Source organism: Stylophora pistillata, chromosome 10, assembly GCF_964205215.1.
Source record: "Stylophora pistillata chromosome 10, jaStyPist1.2, whole genome shotgun sequence".
NCBI lineage: Eukaryota > Metazoa > Cnidaria > Anthozoa > Scleractinia > Pocilloporidae > Stylophora > Stylophora pistillata.
In genome coordinates, this window is record NC_142528.1 from 27,452,924 (window position 1) to 27,468,060 (window position 15,137).

The 15,137-nt window shown below is 38.7% G+C and overlaps 1 long non-coding RNA gene and 1 pseudogene across 1 annotated transcript in view; one reads left to right on the forward strand and one right to left on the reverse strand.

Annotated features, from left to right (window-relative positions):
- The window catches only part of LOC148722478 (uncharacterized), a 69,241-nt gene that overhangs the window by 13,977 nt on the left and 40,127 nt on the right, over positions 1-15,137 (forward strand). The gene's annotated exons all lie outside the window — the stretch shown is intronic.
- Positions 11,511-13,311, reverse strand: LOC148722479 (uncharacterized; annotated as a pseudogene).

The window sequence follows — 15,137 nt, forward strand, 5'->3', positions numbered from 1 at the left end:
TACGGTGGCTTGTAGGGGTTATCAGAAGTATCACCTTTTTTCCGACTGTGAACAACTGTCGATCGACAGTTGTAAGTGTGAATCGACACTTACAACTGTCGATCGACACTTATAACTGTCGATCGACACTTATAACTGTCGATCGACACTTATAACTGTCGATCGACACTTATAACTGTCGATCGACACTTACAACTGTCGATCGACACTTACAACTGTCGATCGACACTTACAACTGTCGATCGACACTTATAACTGTCGAGCGTCACTGCGCAGGGCGATCTGCACAGACGGTGCATACGTGGCACAGTGTTTCATTCTAGACGACAAAGGGCAAGGTAAGGATTTGATCGACTTCTTTTAATCTTTAGCAAGTTAATATGCTAGATTGTTCTGGAAACCTTCATATTGAATAAAACTGGAGAACATAAAGTTTATTTCCTTTTAATTTTGTTAACTGTCGTTTTAACCCTTATCTTTTTTCAGGCTCAATACGACATTACTGAATCGTAAATTCAAGTATATTCCAAGTACGTGACGTGAACGATGGCTCTGATTACAGTAACGATCGGGCTTGTTTTATGTATTTCGTCCAGCAAAGTGTCGATCAACACTCATAACTGTCAATCGACAGTTATTCACAGTCAGAAAAAAGGTGATACTTCTGATGGCCCCTACAAGCCACCGTACATATAAGTATTCTTGGAATGAGAACTATTTTCTTTTGTAAACCCATGCGCGGAGATGAGGGGAAAGTTGAGTAATCTTATAAGAGCGCGGAAGTTACTCTCAAGAATGATTATGGCTCCCGTGTAGGAAAGATAGGAAACCATCACCCATCAGGCCACCGATGCAGTGTAACTTGTGTCGGACCACAGGCGGCCCAAGCTCTCTTTGAGAACCACACAAGGAACACAATTTGCATATTTGTAAGGATTGTATGGGATTTTCTACAAGATATCCACAGAGATAGTTAAAAGTGAAAATATTAAATAAAAATGGCTCATCTTGTTCCATACGTGTGTTGTTTGCTCCTGGTGTCATTATTTTACCGATTTCACTTGATTTAAGTGGTTTTTTTTTAATCCTGGTGTGGTAGAAAACCAGGATTAAAAAAAAACCGCTTAAATCAAGTAGGACAAATGGGACATGAGGAGGTCAAGATGACTTCGGCATGATTTCCATACTGAGAAAAAATTATGCAAATGATATCAGAAAGGGGAATCCCTCGTAAAGATTATGCTATGAAGAGAATGTTATATCCGATAGATTTGTTCCATCGCTTCAAATGACCATATATGTAACTTTATAATGATTCAGTAGTTATCGCTGGCATTTGATCGCTTTCCACGTGATCTAGTTATGGAGTTTATTTTTACATACCCTTGCTCTCTCATGACCATCATTTCACCTTGTGTAACCAATCGTCCGCAACCCTCTTAAGTGACTGTCTGGGGCTTCTTGTCATAATCACCTTAGCTATATATGGCAAAACGTGTAATTTGCGGTGATCTTGAAGCCCAGTAGAAGCAAATAAATACGGCACTAGATTGAATAAAAAAAGATTATTGGCGAACTGCAGTAATCGGGGCTATTTCCTTTGGAGTAATACTTTAAACCAGTCAACACCTTTGAATTCTATTTATCCACAGTTTTGTTTACTAAAAGGAAAAATGATTCATCAGCAGTTTCTGTGTGGAATAAAGCCTATGACTTCAGGATGTAATATCGTCAGATCGTGTTTCGGATAAAGTCAGGTATGGTGTATCAGGTTACCTGTTTTGTGATTCATGTGCAATGAGTTATTCCTTGATGATCTCTCCCTGTTCATAGTTCGTATGTGTACATGGTCGCAGCAGATGAAATCTTCAAACGAGGTTCATTCAATAACCCTGCCAGAGATGTTTTCTTGGGAAGAGTTTTTGTGTAGTGCACTCTTTGGGGTATTTGTCGGAGGGGTTGTGACATTCCTGATCTTGAAGCTGTGGAAGAGTAAAGAAAGATTGGCAGACAGAGGAAGAAGACGACTGAGTGGCTGTAATAATCCGCATGGGAAGTAGCCTGTAGAAAATGACGAGAGACGCACGAAGACACCTCAAGAACACGAACAGAGGTTTTATTGAAATGTGAGTACAGCTTTTTCTCTGTAAAATAAGTTTCACAACATTTTGACCGCCGAGTAAATATCAGTTGATGTGGAAAGTGAATACCGGTACGTTCTGATTTAGAATAGGTATTATCAGAATTAAAAAGCAGGTTTTTGCTAGTAAAATTATACTTTCGTTTTGGTTTTGAATTTCCTATACCCTCTAATTCCCAGAATCTGATTATTGAATCTCCCTAAAGCTGCTACACATTTCCTTATAAATTAGTTAGGAGAACTTGGTGTTAGATCAAGAAAACAAACTCTCGTTGACTACGTCTGTCCCAGGGTCTTTCATCTTCCCGCTCCCGGAGCGAGAGAAGAGGGACCCTGCTCTCGGGGGCGGGAAGATGAGAGGCCCTGGGAACGAGGATGCTCTTTTTGATAATTTTTAAGTATTCTAATAATCTGTTTGCTTTATAATGTATCAATATTATAGCGAGAGGTTACATTTTAATCACTTCTGATAGTTCAGCTGGTACAGCAAGGCTACGGTATCCTATACCTGAAGGTTAAAATATGTGACGTCATTCAGTTTCTGTTCATAGTTTTTGCTTAGGAATCAAGTTTTACATTAGGGAATGTGTTGATATCGCATTACAATGAAAAACAAAAACCACAAAAATGTAGAATTGCTGAAGCGCAAAACCGTATTGACGTAATTGGTAATTGGAAATAGTAATTTTATATTATTTGTTTCGTTCGACAGAAACCCGGGGCGCTGTGATCCAATTTTCTGGCATTAGTTCAAGCTATTTTGACGTACAAGAATAAAGCTATAAAACTGTAAATCTGTAATTTAACTTGTGTGTAACAGGGCACGATTGATTTGTTGTGGTGGCATGATTGAATCGTTTATATCATGATCTATATCCGATAACTTACATAGAACTGGAATTATCAATCGCGAGTATATGTTTGTTGTTTAGGAGTTTTCTTGTATCTCATTGTGATTTTTTATTATCTGATTTACAATTGACTTCCTTTTGTTTAAACGACTTGCGAACTTTAAGTTACAATTCGTGTTCCCCTAGAATAATAAACGGACCTGTGTGACTTGTATCAATCTTAGTCTGGACAACTTTACCTGAAACCAAAAGACGATCCATGGGAATTTTGAAGAATGAAAGCGGTCGTTGTTTTCAGCAAGTTATTTATCAGAAGTTCTACATCAAAGATTTTGGCAAGAATGCCAGAAGTTTTGTAACCTGAAAGTGACCTGTACTGTTCCCTTAACGATTGAGAACGAACGGTAAACAAACGATTGCATGACTTCCAAAGCGACATTTCCTTATGTAAATCATTTTGTGTGTAATTTCGGAGATTCCCCTATCTCTACACGACGCTCACTTGTGAACTGTTTCATTACCATGAATTTTTAATTTATGAAAATCATATATGTTTACTGCGGTTTCATTAACTGTATGAAAGCGATCCTCGCAACAATAAACCCTACTTATCTAGTAGTGGAAATAAGGCCTGAAAAAAAATTCAGGTCCACTGATGGGATTTGAACCCATGACCTCCGTTTACTTAAACAGTGAAACTTTGTTAGACATATCAGTAGTTTGGGAATTTGAACTATTCTTTTTGTAAACCCGCCATGCGCTGGGATGAAGGCAAAATTGAGTAGCACTGATAAGCGAGGGGAAAGTTACTCTCAAGAACGATTGTAGCTCCAGGAGAGATAGGAGTGAGTAATTCTTTTACGCTGGATACCTGAAGAAATTCAACACTGCGCAAGCGTGGAATTATGCTCGGGGTTTCGCCAACAATATCAGGGTTCGTACAGGTCATGGAAAACCTGGAAAGTCATGGAATTTCAAAATTTCATTTTCCAGGCCTGGATAGTCATGAAATTAAAGGTGTGTCATGGAAAGTCATGGAAAATCAATATGCTCTCTATGAGTGAAAGGCAATAAGACCTAAAGTTGAAAAGTTAACTGACGAGTCCAAAAATCAGATTTAATTTCATTAGAAATAAACAGAAGCACGCATTGTGAAAATGTTTGCAAACATAAATTGTTTTTTTTTAACATTACTGTCTGAGAACAATACCATTAGTTATTGCTTACCTTAGGTCATGGAATCTTTCAAAAGGTCATGGAAAAAGTCATGGAAAGTCATGGAATTTTAACTGGTCAAAAGTGTACGAACCCTGATTATGGTACAATGGACTTTACCTACTCCTCTCTTAAGGTAAGAAACGAACCAAGCACGTGCCAGTTAAAAAAAATTATCTGCATCAATCTTGGTGATGTTAAAGTAGGAAACCCAGCGGGTTGCAGTTAAAGCAATGGGTTTTGAATCTGAATCTCGTACAATGAGATCCTCCTTGATCAATCCGTCTCTAGGTGGATTTCTGCCGTTAACGTTGTTTATTTTAGCAATGCTGAGACTGTACGTCCCATCTGTTGACCGGTGTAATTAGCCACGCGGAATGTTGGGAGAACAAGGGAAAAGTTTGTAAATCACTCGCCTTCGGCTCGTGATTTTACACAATTTTCGAGTTATAACACCGCTAAACCGATAGAAATTTGAGACTACTGCATTCATATAATAAATTTAAAACAAAACGCAGTATGTTTCAATCAATTTTCTCTGGGTTTACCAATGCAATAAGCGATAGGGTTTTGACCCATCAGGGCGCTCGAAGTGTCTCAGTTTTGTTTTTGTTGTTTTTGTCATTCTGTGTGTGAACGTGTTTGGGTCCTCAGTTTGTAGAACAATGCCAAATGCTCTGAGTTCTCACTTGTAAATATTGTTAAAGCAGCAGTTAACCCTTTAACTCCAATGAGTGACTAAGATAGAATTTCTCCTTACAATATCAATATGATATCAAGCAGACAAGTAATAGGAATATAAACATTATCAATTAGTTGATCCAAAACCAATTTCTCCCCCTAACCTGGCAGAAATTGTATGGCAAACAGTAACGAGAATTGCTACTGAGATCTTGGCAGTGAAAAAGATCAAAGAATTACATATCCGTTTTGTTTCCCTTTACAGGAGCTTCATGAACTTGTTGGACTCCACCACGACGTTCAGCTTCTCGGTCTTGACTTGCACGTAAAACGGTTTGTCGGTGAAAGGCTGCTGCCTTTATTGGAAAAGATGGATCCATTGGACAGGTGAGACACAAAATCGTAAAGTCAAAATATCATTTTCATTTACATCAAATCTGAATATCGACGTAAATACTTCGATAGAGTTTGCTTCAAAAGGCAGGATAATTCAATTGAAAGTCTGTCAGTTAAAATAAGAAAACAATGCTGTAAAAGTTCTGAAAAAAGGCGAAGCAAGGGAACGAAGTCATCGATTTGTGTGGTTAGATCATTGTCATATTTCGGCCACCAAGCACTTTTCAGGACATTAAGAGAATCTGTAAGTTTGTACAGTGCGCAAAGTTTAAATCTTAATACTTATTAAAAACGCTGTACATGTTTATTTTTCGTCCTGATTACTCAAAATGTCCTCTGTGATTGGTAGATCTTTTACGAAGAAAAATAGGTAAAATGAATGAAATGAATGAAAAACAATTAAACAAATTAATGTGTAAAACAAGGTATGGAAAGATTCCCTTGAGCTGCGTGGCAGTTAATAGGGAAGTGTTCGGTAAACATGAGCAGAAAGGTGCCATGATTTGGATAACGGTTTCGAAAGTCTTGGGCCCGGCCTTTCATCAGTGAAATTAAAAAGCTCTTGGAATAGTAATTGTTAACCAAAACAGTTGAAGTTACTTACATTTTACCTCAATACGACATTGAAATCAATCTTTTCTTTATTATTTCCTTACGGTTTTTTTTCTCGGTGAATTCCTTCGTTTGTATCGTGTGGTTCATGATCTCCTTTGTGGAGGTGGCAAAGTTTTTCCAGCCATGGTCCTCGATAATATCTGATGGGCTTGAGCTAAATTTCATTCAACAGTTCTCTTGGCAGCAAATCCGGATAACTGCTCGTCTAGGGCTATCGTCTGCTCGTTTTGGGCTATCTCACTGGTAGGGTGATAGCCTTTTCTGTGGCTACATTCTTGATAAATAACTCCATCAACAGCTTGATAGTTCCATTCGCAACCTGTACTTCAAAGAGGATCTTTGCCAAAAGACTCCGCCGTAAATTTAGATTCTTCTACGTTGTAATGCTCTGTCACAACTCGCCTTAACTGTACACAATATGACAAAAGACCTCAATCAGCGTATTGCTATTCATGGCGCTCTTGTTCGACAGACAATGATCAGAAAGGCGGAATTCAATCACTCTTAAATAAGATGTGACTCTCCTTTCGTAACCTTTTGTGTTCGTTGTGGATTTTACGGTTTCAAAAATATTGGAGTTAGAGCAAGGCTACACAAGATAAGATCAAAAAAACAACTTCTGAAACACAAGTGAATCGATTGTACTTTGATAGTTCATGATCAAGTTAATCGTTTGTATGCAAATTTTTACGGAAAATTAAAATGTTGATTGTGCATCAGGGCGAAGATCCAACTTTTAAAGTGCACCCAAAACCCAAAAAATTTTTTTTCGCTTAACGAAATAAGCTTATTTTTTGGAGTATTTCTGTGCAAAAATTTTTTAATTTGCTTAAATCTTAAATTTTCTGTGCCTGGTCAAAATACGGAAAATCGGCCGCCATCTTGCCCCACGACCGAGTTTAAAGAGGAATGGCTCTAGCGGATAATGTGACGTCAAATCGAGAACACGAAAGTCTGCTTTTCACACATTTTCACTTGTTTGGGAAGGTTGTGGTCGATATTGTCCAAAATATGCCGACCAGGTGTATTGTATGAGGAATGTATGAAGCGTGATACCCTCTTGCAAATTTCGCACGTTGCTACATCCTCCTATAACACACTTAGTCGGCATATTTTCGGACAAAATCGACTACAACCTTCCTAAACAAGCGAAAATGTGTGAAATGCAGACTTTCGTGTTCTCGATTTGACGTCACATTACCCGCTAGACCCATTCCTCTTTAAACTCGGCCGTGGGGCAAGATGGCGGCCGATTTTCCGTATTTTGACTGGGCTCAGACAATTGAAGATTTGAGCAAATAAAAAAATGTTAGCACAGAAATACTCCAAAAAATACGCTTATTTCGTTAAGCGAAAAAAAATTTTTGGGTTTAGGTGCACTGTAAGCGTAACGAAAGCGTAACAGCTCTCTAACATTTAAAACATCCCTGTCTGTGATGTACAACTGATGCCATTCATCACAGAATACAAAAACACACTAACTCGCTCGTTATTTGGCAAGTAAGTTTAACTGTGCGGAGACTAAGGGAACTAAAGCTCCAGCCTGTGAATTATAGAGCTGGCACTTTAGTCGTTTCGCTGGCATCATATCAAATACATGTCCTTTCAATCATGTGAAGTTATCTAAGTGCCTGCTACAAAACTGAAAACGGGAAATTAAGTCCGTCTTAGGGCGCTAATATATGGACAGAATTTTACACCAGCAAAGGGCTTAGAGAATAGCGAGGTGATTCCTTTACTCGAGCCGAAAGGTAATTTAAAATTGACAAAATGCAGGGAATTTAGCTCTCGGTTCGTTCTATTTTTGTCTACATGTTCTGACACTTTTCACTCTTAAAATGTTCCAGTCTGTCAATTTCCTCGGAAATACGTAACCTGTCTGTTTCCATGGCGATTTATGGAAATTTACATTACAGTTAGTGAGGCTGGTCGGCTTAGGATCTCAGGATTTCAGGATAAGGATATCAGGATATCAGGATCTTTTCGATTCGTACTGACCTGTACTGACTTTCCTCCTAGTAAATAGCATTGTTTTTCGACGAACTTGAAATGTCATCTCGCAAAGTTCTTCAGAGTTTACTAATCGGTACCATCAGAGGAGTTACCTCAGCTGGGATTGTCAAATATTTGGAGAGTAAGGGATATGGCCCGAAAGGGGCGCAAGAGAAGAACAGAGAAGTGAAAGAGGAACGGGATAATCATGAAGGTCGGTGTTCAAATTTTTACTTCATTTGTAATGTTTTCATCATCCTTTGATAGACGCCTACATTTCACGCATTTTTTTTTTGTTTTATTTTAGTTTTAGTTAGTAGTTTGGGATGTTGCCAGCTAGTGTTGTTCTCACAACCTAATATGCAAATGAGCCGTAACAATGAAATGTGCGTATTGTAGTCGCAAATCCACAATTTGTTGAGAAACTCCAAATAATCGAGATCACATACTCTTCTTAACTTTACACGACTCGATTATGTAGGAGCCTTAGGAAATTCGCAGTCAGTCAAGCTAATGTTAACTACAAGAAAAAAAAAATAAATGTGTCCACTCATTGCTCCTCGTGTTCGCTGAGCCCGCTATGCCTTAAGGAAGGCACAGGCCTAGAACAAGACTCTAGAAGAAGGTACTAGAACAAGAAATCTTTTTAGCAAAATGAAAATGTTCAATAAAAGGTAACAACACTTATTTTGGTGAAACCTGATTATAAAAGTGTAACAGCGTACACCAGAGCATCCGTCCGTGGAACCCAATAACAATAGTGTTGAACCCAGCGCACGCCAAATATGCAATCACTTGTAACACTGCGATCGTGTGGTTTGTTTCTTTTATTATGATTTTTTTTTATTAAAACCCCTCAGGAGAAGTCTAGCAGCTTAGAGCTACGGTTATCGCATGTGGTTATTTTTGGTGGATCAGCAGGGGGCGTGCACAAAAACAGACGAAACCCGGCGGAAATTATGTACTATATGATTTCCGTGTTGTAACTGTAAAGCTTCTGATAAATCAGCGGACTTGGACACATAATCGAGTAAGGTACCAAAACTCTGGTGATGACATTTTTTGTCTTTATTTCAACAGACAGAAAGAGCTGTTAAAGAAGAACGTGTACCGTTGCTGACTGATTTGCTGTGCGAACTTTATGAGCTGATACTCTATATTTATGACAACTTATTTGCCATAGGTCATGAGTTTTTACTGTAGGTTTTGGAATCCTTTAAGGATAGTTTGGTAGCTTTTTTACAATAACTCTAGAAATTCTTGTTACCATTTGTCGACCTTTAGTGTCAAGAAGGTTATCGACGAAAAAATGACGTATGTAACGCAACGCAGAACAAAGTCTACAACCTGCCCCCTTGTTGACGTCATTTCCATGATCAATAAAGTTATAGCCAATGGAAAGGTTTGTTCGATTTTTGAAATACACTAAGTTATAGCCAAGAAAGTTACCAGTCGGCAAAGTAACCATCTTGATCAACGACTGTTAATCGTTTGTGAGTGGTCAACGACCGTTTGTAAGCTATCAAAGCGTGAAATGTTTTGTCGTGGTTTTTTTTTTGTTATTTTTTGTGCCCTTTTTCAATATTTGTAAACCTCATCTGTAGTTTAAATTTTGTCGTCAATCGGAGTAAATATTAAAGGAGATCTTATTGTCCGCGCGTGATTTGTTTTGTTCGACCTGACGGAATAAACTGACGCACCATATCTTATCTCACCGAAGAAAAAGAAAAAGTCACCAGACTCCACACGATTATTTAGTGGATTATTCGCTCACAATTCTGACCTTGAAGATGATGGCATCATTACTTAACATACGACATCCAAATAGGACCTAATCAGGAGGTCAAGATGAAATTTGAAAACGGAGCCGATATTAGCGTGATTTCCACACCGAGAAACCATTATGCCAATCATAGCAGAAAGGGGAATCCCCGAATCAGCGCTGCGTTCAATTCAAACGGATTTGTAATGCTCAAAATTGCGTTATGTCTTTTTTTGGATGATTCTTTTAATTTTTCGCTCGAGTCAACGGACCAGATACGTAACTTTACAATCGCTCATCTACACGGAAACTACAATCGTAGTTTCCGTTCGAATTTGATCACTTTCCTCTTGGTCTAATTACAGAGTTTTATTATTTTTTCACGCACGCTTGTTATTACTCTGATGGTCATTATTCCGCCTTGTCAAACCTATCGCCCTTAACCTTCTCGATGTGACTGTCTAAGGATTCATATCATAATCACCTTAACTGTAAGTAAAACGCCTATTTGCGATGATTGCGGAAGCCCAGTAGAAGCAAATATATACAGCGCTACGGTGAATAAAGAACTACAAACGTGCCATGTGTTTATCGGGAAAGATTCTTAGCGAAGTGCAGTATTCGGAGCTGTGTTCACTGGAGCGATATTCTCAACCAGTCAATACCGATGAATTCTATTTATCAACAGTTTTGTTTACAAACGAATTATGTTGCATTTGCGCCCATAATTTGCACTTTCACGTCGTTTGTGACGTCATGTGTCACTAGGTTTGGGTTACCAGAAACCTTCCATGTTTTGAAATTGATATCTACAAAAAAGTTCACTTCATTACCGTTCACAATCCACAAGGAAGGTTCATTGTTGAGGATTCTGTATGTGTACATGGTCGCAGCGGATAAAATCTTCAAACGAGGTTCATTCGATAGCCTTGCCAGAAATGTTTTCTTAAGAAGAGTTTTGGTGCAGTGCACGCGATGCTTTTATTGGAGGGATCGTGACAATCTTGTATTTGAAGCAGTGGAGGAGTAAAGAAAGAGCGGCAGACAAGGGAAAAAGACTAAGAGGCTGTAATAACCCGCCTGACAAGGACCCTGTGATTATGAAAGTCGGACGCGAGAAGACGCCTCAAGAACACGAGGAGAGGCTTTAATTAAAATTTGAGTACAGATCTTTCTCTGAGAAATCAGTTTCTAAACAATTTGGCCGCCAAGAAAGTATTGGGAGGTTTGGTGAGTTTATTCCGGTATATTTTGATTAAGAAACAATAAGATTAGAATTATTAAACAAGATATGACAAATACGATTATAATTACGTTCTGGTTTTTAGTTTTCTTCAAGCTTTTAGTGCTAAATTCTGTTTGTTAATTCTCTCCTCCAACTGCTTCACATTTCCGAGAATTTGGCGTTTGATTAAGATAACTTCTACCTGTTAATTATAAGTCTGAGATTCTCCTGACCTGTTTGCTGGATGATGTATGGATATATTTGGGAGAAGTTGCACGTTAATCATTTCTGGGAATTCCGAGAACTAACAGCCATGAATAATTAAGAATAAAGATTTGGTTCGCTGGAGCAGATGAAGTAATTTACGTCAAGACTTTTTTAAATATGACCTTTGATATTGTGATGATATCACGTTGCAAACATGATTACACTGAATTTGTTTACTAGGCAGAAATTGCATTCCTTACGTTTATATCATACGTTAAGTAAGAATATAATTGGTATAAGATATTTTTTGTTTTATTAGACAGAAACGAGGAGCGCTGTGATCAAATTCTCTGGTATTTTGACAGGCAGTAGGAATAGAGCCAAGAACTGTAAATTTGTGATTTCACTTCTTTGTAGTAGGTCACGATTGATTAGTTAAGGTCCCATGAATAAGTCGTTTACATCGTGATCAGCAACGTTTAATTTACTGTGGTACGTTTAGATAGATAGATAGTTTATTTGTAAAAAGCTTGCAGCCACTAAGCTGAATTGTGTATTTACAATATAGTATAGAATACAATGTAATATAGTAAAATAATATATGAAATAATATCTTTTATTACACGACTCGGGAGGTCAGAGGGCCAATAACTAAAATCAACCAATCAAAATGCTCTATTGCCGGTCAATATTCTCTCAGTATTGGACCGGGCACTGTCCCGAATGGTCCCGAATGATACCGCGCTTGTGTCCCTTTGACCTTCAGTCGTGTAATAAATCTCTTATTAACCAAGCTTACTCGGGACCGTACTGGAACTTTATCGGCCCTCGGTCTTTTTTGTACGGACCTCGCTGCGCTCGGTCCGTACTGTCAAGACCTCGGGCCGATATTCTCCCAGTACGGCCCTCGCGCTTAGTTAATAAGATATATATAATAATGAGTATAATATAATGATAGTATTAAAGTCCTAACTAAATAATAATATCCTATAAATATAATGAAAGCTTGAACTGTTAAAATATATACAACGTCATCGATCTCATTTACAAAACTCACCGAGCACTAAAATTCGTTGTTAATACATGATCTTACTAAAAACCTATTTTTGAAACGCTCGGTCTTACATTTGGGAATCGCAAAACGCCTTTTGCACCAGAGAGAAGGTTAGGCGAGAGGGGAAGGGTATATTGATCTGAGCTAAACGTGACATGCACGAAGAAACTGTTTCTAGAATAATGACTTCGTTTTACTTTGAGAATTCTCATAATTTGGATCCGATTGCGAATCCTTCCATAGTTTTTGTTTGCTTGATTATTACGGAAATTAAAGGGTAAAATATTTTACGTTGGGTTGAGCGAGGCGAATTAGAACGTAAGCGAACTCTTCTAACAGGCATAAGGATGTTAAGACCGATGTGAATGACATTATGAAGTATGTCAAGCATATCCTGGCAGCAGCTAGCAGAGGAAAACAGTGTTTACCAATCCATAGTACCAAAGTACCGTCCTAGCTCGCCTCGCCGACTTCCTCGCTTGTCACGCTTCAGTACAAATTTTGGAGATTGACGGACTCTATTCTTTCTTTAGGCTCTATGGTGAAAGTGTGGTGATCAGAGAGTCCAAAGGGTGGAAAGTGTTGAGGATCAGCATAGAAACCATGCATGTTAGTCAACACTAAGTCCAAGCTCGCATTTTTCCGGGTTGGCTTTTTAACAATCTGCTTCAACCGAAAATGCCTTTGAATCGATTTTACTTCCAGCCGATTAAAGTGCCCAGCAACAATCAAAGCACGGTTTGGGAAGCGAGACTCGGCGAGAAGGAGTGACTGAAACAGATGATCACGAATGCAGTCATTCTCGGTTGCAGTCCAATGAGGGTGGGACACAACCCCAGCAATCAAGGACGAGAAACCTCTCGGAAGGCGTTTGGGGCGTAACTTAACCCACAACATCTCATGATCATTGCAGCAAGACAAATCGTCAAGTCTTTTATAGCTAGCGGTTTTTAGATAAAGACAGATCCCTTCGTGACTTTCGTATGAGCGATCTTTCCGAAGAACAGAATACCCAGGGATGTCAATAACCGAGTCACAGACTGACGACTTGAGCCATGTTTCAGTCCCATTTCTTAAGGTGTCACTTTGAATATTTAATGACTCCCTACTTCGATTATGCAAATCCGAAACTGCATCGTAAACGCTGGATTCTTCATGAAATGACCGCTCCATTGACCTTGTTTCGTTTCTAGCCACCACTGATAATAATAATAATAATGTTTATTTCTTATATTGCGCAGTCTAACGATTGATTGCAATATGTGGTGCTGATTAGGTGTTCTAACTTTACGTTTTCCTCTGCGGAAGTCCCTTAGAGTTGGCTTTGCTTTTGAAATACCAAGGTCGGCCAAGCGTCGCCAAAGGTTGTAGCAGCAACGCGGCTGAAATGCTTTAGCAGACGCGGATAGACCCATAAAAAACGACTTAGAATATCTCAAAGCCATTTAAAAACTTGTCGGTGAGTTATTTAGCAAACGGGAAGTAAAGACGACGTTGAAATTGTAAGTTCTAGCGGAGCAGTGCAAAAGCAGCCTGTTAGGCGCTGGTAGAATAGAACTGGAACTAAGAGTAGCAGTCGCAAATACACGATTGTGAACTGTTTGTTGTGAAAACATTAGGAGTTTTCTTATAATACTTGCGTGGATCACATTGTATTTTTTATTTTTTGATTTACACACTTTTGGCACTCTCTTGTATTATCAAGACAAGAAAATATCTAGAGGTACACTTACTTAAACAAAACTGAAAAGGCTTTAATCGGTTATTCAGTCTTGGCGATTCTATTTCTTACGCTTCCCTTGTATCAACGAGTCCCAAATAAATTTTTGATTTAAAAAGCGGCGAAAACGCGACGATCTCTCTCAAAAATCATTTGTTTGGACGTCGAAACTGCCTTTCGCCATACATTTCTGTCTAGCAGGCTACGATATTTGGCCGTGGCGATCCCACACTCTCTCGCAAACACAAGGATCCGATTGCTGGCAACTCGTTCTTTAGCGAAGGGCCATGATTGGTGCCGTTCATGTGTCGTTATTTCCATAATTAGAAATACTTTACATCAGAAATCAAAAGCGCGGGTGTAACTCATCGTAGCTGGTAGTCTCCAAACTTGTTCGAGGTTCATTCGATAAACCCCGCCAGAGATGGAAGAATTTTGGTATAATGCACTCTTTGCGACTTTTCTTGGTGTGATCGTGACAATCCTCTTCTTGAAGATGTGGAAGAGTGAAAGAAGAGTGGCAGAGAGACAAAGAAGACGACTTAGTGGATGCAATAACCCGCTTGAGAAGCAGCCTGTAGAAAATGACGAGAGGTGCGAGAAGACACCTCAAGAACACGAGCAGAGGTTTAAGTTAAAATGTGAGTACGAATTTTATTGAAAGTTGATGTATACGAATTTATTTAGTTTCTTAACATTTTGGCCGCCATATAAATATCGCTGGGAAAGTGTAAACCGGTACATTTTGATTTAGAAATGATAATAATAGAATCAAAAAGCGGTGTTTGGAAAGGGTAAAATTATAATTTTGTTTAAGTTATGAATTTCCTATAACCTCTAATTCCCAGAATCTGATTGCTGATTCTCCCCTAAAGCTGCTACACATTTCCTTGTAACTTAGTTAGGAGAATTTGGTGTTGGATGTTGATAAGAAACCCTATCGGTGACCACATGTTTCTCGATTTTTAAAAAAATTTTTCATCATCGTTTTATCAACGCCAAAATTTTACGCTCACAGAACAATGAAAAGTTTTATTTTACTTTTTTCTAATTTTGCGGCGCAGTGTATTTACAATACTGAAGTCGCCTGCGCTTTCAAAGCCTACTAATCCGCTGCGCGAGAACAGTCCGCAAGAATCAGTTGACAGGCACACAATTGAGTAGGGTACAGAAATCCTACCGATGCGATTCTTGTCTTTAATTCATCAGGTTTAAAGAGCTGTCGAGAAAGATGGTAGCTGACATTTGCAGTGTGAACTTCATGTGCCAAGATGTTTCG